At 45.2% G+C, this 8,096-nt stretch overlaps 1 protein-coding gene and 1 long non-coding RNA gene across 4 annotated transcripts in view; both read left to right on the top strand.

Moving 5' to 3' along the window:
* Positions 1-8,096, top strand: part of SNX29 (sorting nexin 29) — a 283,033-nt gene that overhangs the window by 24,913 nt on the left and 250,024 nt on the right. The window lies entirely within an intron of this gene.
* LOC111738563 lies at positions 180-1,817 on the top strand. The gene is made up of 2 exons (XR_002779881.1): positions 180-235; positions 1,738-1,817. It is a non-coding gene; the product is annotated as an uncharacterized LOC111738563 (long non-coding RNA).

An 8,096-nucleotide genomic window follows, 5' to 3' on the forward strand; every position in this document is an offset into this window, starting at 1 on the left:
AAGGTGGGGCATCTATTGTCTTAGGTCTTGGACTGACACCCAGGGCAGGGGGAGGCCCTGACTGGGCACCTGGAGTTTCTGGTCCTTTAACCCTTGAGACTCCAAGACCTGTATGGCCTGTTTTGTGATGTTTGAATGTCCCATCCCAACAGCTGATGTCAGCAATTTCTTTTTCCATGCAGTGCCAGATCCGCTTTGGAGGGAGGAAGGAGATCGCCTCGGATTCCGACAGCAGGTAAATATGTCGTTTCTAAAACCATTTACCATCAAGAGCAAAAAGGTGGCAAGAGAGGACCAGCTTCTATATTCTACCTCTGCAGCCAGGTGGTGCGGTGAATAAATGTGGTGATCTCTCGACGCCTATGCAGTGACTACTCTAAAGTATTTCCACCTTCCCTTAATTCTCCTTCTTGGAGTCCATTCTGAGGCAATTACTTGAAATACCTTTCTGCATGAAGTTATTTTTAGGGTAATTTTTAGTGATGAAAACTCAGAAATCTAAATGCTCAACAATTGGGAAATGGTTAATAAAGTGTAATGCATCATGGGATGAAATGTTATATAGCCATTAAATTGATGTCTATATAGAATTTACTTTAAGTAGAAAATACATATGTAGAATTTAAAAATTAAATTAGTAAAAATAACAAGAGCAGGATACAAACTTGTATGGATGCAGAGTGATCCCGTGTTAAACAACTCTGGCTCAAAATGGACCAAAATGTGAACAAAGATAAGAATATCGGAAATATTGGAAATCTTTATCTTTTCTGATAATTTTTAAAAAGGTCCAAAAAAAGTTGCCATTGACCTTCATGACCCAGGAAAGGCCGACATAATTGCAAAAGCTCGTAACATCAGGAGACACAGAGGTTCTTGGCAAAGGTACGGGACACACAGGCATTCGATGGCAGTGTTCTGTGAAGTCGTTCGGAGCTGATTGATGCTCTGAAGGCCTGGAGTGCCAGGAGGCTCGTTCCTGCAAAGGAAGGGAAGGGAAGTCACTTGCTCAGCACTCATCTCACCCTGGAGACTGGCCACATCCTTCACTCTCTTACGCCAACCCCGGCAGAGCCACTTCCCTTCTCCGCCCTTTCATACCCTTGTTCGTCTGTGACACTTTACCAGCCATGAGCAAAGCATGCAGCGCTACATTTTAGTGGAGGTGTGGGGACTATCGGAAACTGAGTGCAGACTTAAAATGGTACCCCCAGCCCTATACTCTCTGTCTTGTCTTTGTTTAGTTTTTCTCCATAACACTTATCACCAACTAATGGACTATAAGTTAAGCTTTTTTATTTTTTATTTTATTTTATTTTGCCTCCCGCACTATTACGTCAGCTCTGTGTGGGCAGTGATGTTATGCTGTCTTGTTCACTGATGTATTCCCAGGGCCCAGAAGCATCTAGAAGGTGCCCATTCAAGATTCATTGTCTGGTTGAGTGCGTGCCTTGCATTGTACCATAGTCAAGTATTTAAATATCTGTGCCACCGTGAAGCTTGTGAGCTTCGAGGGCAGAAGACAGCTTCTCCATTCTTTGCTTCTCAGTGTTTTGCACAAACATTTTGTGCCTGTCACACGTTAGGTTCTTAGTATGTGTTTGTGGCATTAGGTCATTAGATTGATTTATTGCTTCAGTTCGTCCAGGGGCCTGTGGATGTGCCCTGGGCAGGCCGGTGTGGGAGTGCGTGGGCTGTCAAGGCCTGCCCTTGAATCCTGGCTCTTCTTCTTTCCAGCTGTGTGACCTGCCTAACCTCTCAGAGCCCAAGAATTACATCTATTTTGATACTGTGCTTTAAATAAAAAATATATGTTTGTTCTTTGTCCCTATTTCTGATACTGAGTTCCTAAAACCTGTGGAATTTCCAAAGTGATGATAGCCATAAAGGTGTCTTTTGTTGTGTCTTTGTAGTGACTTTCTTGAAATCACCAAAGGTTGGGGGCGGGTTGCTGGGAGAACCAACCACATGATTAGGGGGTTGGAGCTTTTAGCCCCAACCCCCACCTCAGGGGAGAGGGGAGAGGCTCAAAATTGAGTTCAATCATCAATGGCCAATGATTTAATCAACAACACATAGGTGATGAAGTCTCCATAGCAACCCAAAAGAACTGGGTTCAGAGAGCTTCCTGTTGGTAAGCACTTGGAGGTGTCAGGAGACTGGCCTGCTTGCAAAGGGCGTGGAACTCTCTTCCCACATACCTTGCCCTAAGGATCACTTACATCTATTACTTCCTTTTATAAAAACCCAGTAATCCAGTAGGTAAAATGTTTTTTTGTGTTCTATGAGCCAATCTAGCAAATTAATCAAACCTGTGGAGGAGGTCATGGGAAGCTCCAAGATATATATCTGGTCAGTTCGAAATACAGGTGACAACCTGGACTTGTGACTGTCCCCTGAAGTCAGAGTCACGTGTAGTCTTGCAGGACTAGACCTTAACCCGTGTAACCTGATGCTGTCTCCAGGTAGATAGTGTCAGAATTGAGTTGAATTCTCCAATCCGGCTGGTGTTGGAGAATTGCTTGGTGACGAGGGGAAAACCCAGGGGAAAACCCACACATAGGTGTCTACTTAGCCAGTTGTGAGGATTGAGTCGTCTACTATGTGTGAAAGTGCCAAACACGTAGGAGTTTTAGTTTCATTCCATCTGAGGAGGTCCTCGCCCCTCAGGGAGTGAAGTCTGGCTGGGACACTTGTTACTCAGCTCCTGACACCTACCCATTCTGCCCGCTGATGCACGTAGACCACAAATAGAGTAGAAGGGCAAAGGTGAACTCATGAGCCTTGTTATTGTTCTCTTTTGCTCCCAAAGGAACACTTGAAGATGGAGGATTTCTTTAGAACCATGTTAACTCAGGGCATCGGTCTCAGTCCTGTTTGGAAAATGGAACTCTCTTCCCACATCCTCCTCCTCCAGGAATCTAAGAACCTGTGTCTACTAAGAGATAATGGAAAACTGGAAGAGATTTTTCTTAAAAGGCCAAGTGTTCTCTTTGAATGCATTTTAAATTTACTGTCTTAGGAAAAGTTTTAGGCAGGACCGTGAGGCGTTTGTTGGCTTGTGATTACAGCTAGGGCAGTGGTCACCAACCTTTCTGGCACCAGGGACCAGTGATCCTATGAGCATCTAATGCCCGATGATCTGAGGTGGAGCTGAGGCAGTGATGCCAGCTCTGGGGAGTGGCTGCAAATACAGTGAAGCTTGCTCCCTGGCCTCGCCACTCACCTCCTGCTGTGTGGCCCTGGGGTGTGTGTGTGTGGTGGGGAGGGAGCGGGTGGTTGGGGACCCCTCTGCTAGAGAGTCCAGCTGGTTGGATGAGCATCCGTAGGAACCTTTGAAAGGGTTGTGCACTGGTATATCTGCCAGGGCTTTTTGGGAACGAACAACCAAAATCTACTGTGGTTGAGGATATTGTGATCTCATGGAATTGATGGCAGGCCAGGCCTGGAGACAGGAAGCAGTCAAGGTAGTTTTGGAAGGCTCATACATTGGAAAGTAGAAGCCAAGAAATGGTGTCCTAGCAGTCACGGTGATCCAGCTAAGGTTCTGCTGGTGGAATGAGGCAAGATAGTTTGCCTAGGGGTGTTCCCTCTCCCCTCCAGGATGTGACTCTGGAATTTCTCCCTTGTGCCTTTACTCAGCCCTCTCCCTGTTTTGACTCCCAGTCGTGAGACTGGGGTGAGAAACCAGCCAAAGCCAGAGACAGAATAGATGGCCATGGGCCGCCCGCCCCCTCCCCTCCAGGTGGCATGAGAGACAAGCCAAGACCGGGAGGCAGGGTGGATAGCCTTGGGATACCGCCCCCCCTCCCCCCATGGGATAAGGCTCCAGTGTTTTTTCCTCGTCCTTTGTTCAGCTTAGGCTAATCATAATATCATTATAATATCACCTGCATTGCAAGTACTCCATCTGCAGGCCCTGCCCCCCAAGAAAAACAAAAGCCTGTGATCCAGACGGCTTGGCCTGACTTGCTCTTTGCGTTTGGCCTCACTTCTCTCTTAAGTGTGTACTTTTGCTTTAACAAACCTCGCTCTTTCCTTCTTGCTGTTTGTCTAGTTCTAGATTTCTTCCTTGCAGCATAAGGCAAGAACTTGGTCACCAGAGCTCTGGGTTGGGGTCCCGCTTTGGACTCCCGCCCCGTCAAGCTCTCCGGCATCAGAACGAACATCAGCTGTTTTCCGATTCTCTCTCATTCTGCTCAAGATCGACATTCTAAGAAGGAAGCACCTGATTGCTCAGTCTCGGGTCGCTTGGCCACCTCCTGGCCAGCAGCAGAAGGATTTGGCTGAAGGAGTTTCTGGGGACCATGATGGCTTGTGTAGTGCGAAGATGTCTGCTTGGGTTCACCATCCCACCAAGACACTATTTAGGGAACAGGAGATCTACCTTCAGCATGATGTGTGGGTGCTGTTAGGAAGGCGGAATGAAGACGGGGTGGTGAAAATGCCCAGCAGTTGTCCCCTGTTGCTGCCGTATGACGATGATCTCTCTTGTACAGTGTGGTGTTCGCATCTATGTCATCAATCTCATTTCATCTTTGCAACGACCCTGACAACTAGCGGGGGTGAGGGGATAATTTTTCTACTTTTATAGGCAGAAAAGCGTGGAGGCCGGTCATCTGTGTAGCATTGATTTGTCATCGCTAACTGTCGGTCCTGGGGGCGCAGGCGTGGGTTAGGTGGGTCACATGGTTGGTCGGCAGTGGGATGGGACTGGAGTGCAGAGACCGTGTTCCTGGGGTGGCCCTCACCTTCTGCCACCGCATCCCCTCTTGTCTTTCCAGCATCGACTTTCCCAGATTGAGAGATTAATGTCACTGCAAACACTTAACATTATCTTAAGTGTTAAACGTCATGGCGTTAAATTCCTTTGCTCAGTTATTCTCCTTTCAGTTCTTCAGTCTCAGTGTAGTTGGGGGCAAGACTCGATCTGCTGTGAATATTAAGTTGATTGAAATGAAATCGCCAATATTCGATCGTCTTTGACCTACAAAAATAACAGTATCATACAGTTCTAAATAACGTCTCTGAACTTCTCCTCTTTAAACAGAGAGCACAGGCACCAGGCCCAGCCTTCCCCTGGCCATGGCCGAGACAGACTTTAACTTGATTTCAGTTACATTTACTTTTAGGGCTACTCTGTTTAGGGCCCACGATACTGGCTTTCCATGGCTTAGCGATAGAATTTTTCCTTTTAAAACAGGCTTATTTAAGTGAAAAAAGTGAGTCAAACTCAAGACAAGTACATATCTTCAGATGTGACAAAAGTGGCTGAGGTGGTTGTGAGTGACCGAAATTTGCAAAAGAGAGTGCCGTCAGGACTGAAGTTGTTGTTTGGTTTTTGGGCCTACGTGATGCACAATATTTTTCTGCTAAAACCAAAAATGCAAAGTGTGAGTGTGTGTGAGTGTGCGTGTGTGGTAGGTTTGTTAGATCTGGCGAGGTAACACAGCAAGATGCAACAGTCCTCATGTGAAGTGAAAACCAGCATTTACATGAGGAGAGATGACAGGTAGGGCTTGTTTTTTTTTTCCCATCCGATCTTGTCCTTAGGAACCTCAGGAGGAGGAGGTGGCCGTCACTGGGCTCTCTGATACGTGTATTTCTCCTCATCCCTTTCTGTTGCTGGTGATCTCCTGCTGTTTCCCACTAAGAACAAAGACCCATTCTTGTGCTTCATTGAAATTATTCCACAATCTGTCAGTCAGACCGGTCTGTGGAGAGGCTGTAACGTACCTTTTCAATATTTCGCCTTCTGGAAATAATGGCCCAAGAACTCAGAAGGCACTGAAAGTTTACCTCAAAGACTAGATACGTGATTGTCTCACAGAAGCATTTTCTTCCCGTGTGGAATTACAGAACATAATCTGGAAGCTTTCCCTTGGAATTATAAATAGGAACCCAGTGGACTGAGCGTGGGGTTTGGAGCTCAGAGTTTGAATCCTGGTGTTGCCAGGTCTGAGTCGTGTTGGACGGTGGGTAAGTTTTGACTTTCTTGTGCCTCAGCATCCTCACCTGTAAATGGGGATACTAGTAGTGGTATTCACTCCACGGAGTGTTGTGACTTAGTTCCTGTGCGGTCCTTAGAACGGTGTCTGGTGGCCAGGAAGTTTCCAGAAATTATTAACTATTGTTATCGTCATTACAATTTTATGGAAAGTGCCTTGACACTTGGTGAATACTCTCTGCACATTGGGTCTCTTTGCTATTATGGGTGGCAGTGAGTTGGCTTTGGGTATTTATCTTAGAACATTTAGAAATTGTCAGTTTTTGTGATTCTTCCAGGTAACTATGCCAGAAGAAATCAGAGGAGAGCATTTCTTCTTTCCAAGCATTCCAGGGAAGGGTGATTTGTTTTGGTGATTTTTCAGTACTTGTTGAGGAATTAGAAACATTTTTGAACTTTTAAGGAAGCTAAAAAAACAAAAGCAACTGCCCTTTGCTGTTCCCTAATATTATTCTTAGCGCAGTGGAAAACTGCCATACGTATTCCTCTGGACACCTTGAAACCACATGGCTTTTTCAGGCGTTCCTTTCCCTCTTTTCAATGTCTCTGGAAGTTCGTCATGTGATTTTTATCTTTTGTTTGTCACAAGTTTCTTACCAGCCTCCTATTAGTAGTTTGAGGTATTGACTGGATGTTCTGATTCTTCTCATCTTGGCAAAAACTCCGGAGATTCATTCATTAGAATCTTGAGCACTTTATTTCCACTTTGAGGCTCTGTAGTACATAGTTCCACATTGCATCTCCTTTTATTTTACTATATTGATCAAGCGAATTGATTTCTTTTTGGAAAAAGAGTATTTTTAGGAATTGGGGAGCTCTGGGGCATTTAGCAAGTCTGAGCACATTTCCATGTCTAAATTTTAATAAATATTTATATTGTTTAGATTGATAGCTGTTGAGAGCTGTGCTTGGCCCATAGGGAATAATGTGTAAGCACTGTCTTTGTCGTCATCATCATCACCATCCTGACGGTGGAGAGAGGCCGTGAGCATGAAGTATGAGACATACTTATGTTCATGCCTACCTGGCCACAAGTCAGCAATTACCAGCTGTGTTGTTTTGGACTTATTAGCTTCTTTAGGCCTGTCGAGCCATCTGGAAAATCAGATGGTGATCATGGTACCTACTTAAGGTCGTAGTGATGATTAGATGTAATAATGTTTGCTTGACACACCCAGTAAGAACTTAATAAACTCAATACATTTTCTTTCTATGACTAGTCATAGCAGTGTTTTGGCTAATTTGGAAACTAAAGGCTAGAATGATTGCTTATTAATTCCTTTATTCAGCAGATGTTTGTTTATAGATCACTGTGTTGGCATTGGGGATGCAAACTGGTTGAGATGGTTGCTGTCTTCAAGGAATTCAAAATCGAGCCCAGGAGATGGACATGTAGATTGTGGACAGTCGTGGTGGCCTGCAAAAATAATTACACAGTACAGGCGTGAGAGGTGTGTACAGGGGCCCTAGTGGTCAAACGGACAGGATGGGAATTCCAGGCAGTGGGAATAGCAAATGCGAAGGTGCAAGGATGTGCAAGAAAACGGTGGGATCGTGGACAGTGTGTCACGTGTGTAGGGAGATGGGCTGGAAGGTCATTCCTGGATTCTTCTCTTGCTGTCACGGGGAAGTTTTTGAACTTTATTAATTAAGGTACTGTTTCTTAAACTATTTGTATACCATTTTTACAGTTTTTGCTATTTCCGTATACCCTCTGGGCCAGAAATTGGCCTGATGTGGAATTTCAAGGCCCTGTCCACTCTGGTCTTGTCATAAGTAATACACCATCAGTGAAATCAAAGATCGGTGGCTGGGTATATTTTTTTTCTTGACACATTAAAATGATTAACATAAAAATGTTCATCTATGTTTCCCCTTAAAATTACGTCATATACTGTGTACATGTAGCAAAGTGTGGTTTGGGCAAGTAAGGAACAAAGGTAGTTAGCAACATAGCTGTGCATTTCAGGAGGCAGGCTTCTCTGCTCAGGATGCCAGGGGCTCGGGTGAGGTGAGATGAGATAGGGTCTGGGAGCGCAGGGACAGGTGTCTCTGTGTGGTGGATGAGAGGGCCGAGTGGAGGCGGTAG

This window comes from Pteropus vampyrus, unplaced genomic scaffold (genome assembly GCF_000151845.1).
Source record: "Pteropus vampyrus isolate Shadow unplaced genomic scaffold, Pvam_2.0 Scaffold40, whole genome shotgun sequence".
In the NCBI taxonomy this organism is placed as follows: Eukaryota; Metazoa; Chordata; class Mammalia; order Chiroptera; family Pteropodidae; genus Pteropus; species Pteropus vampyrus.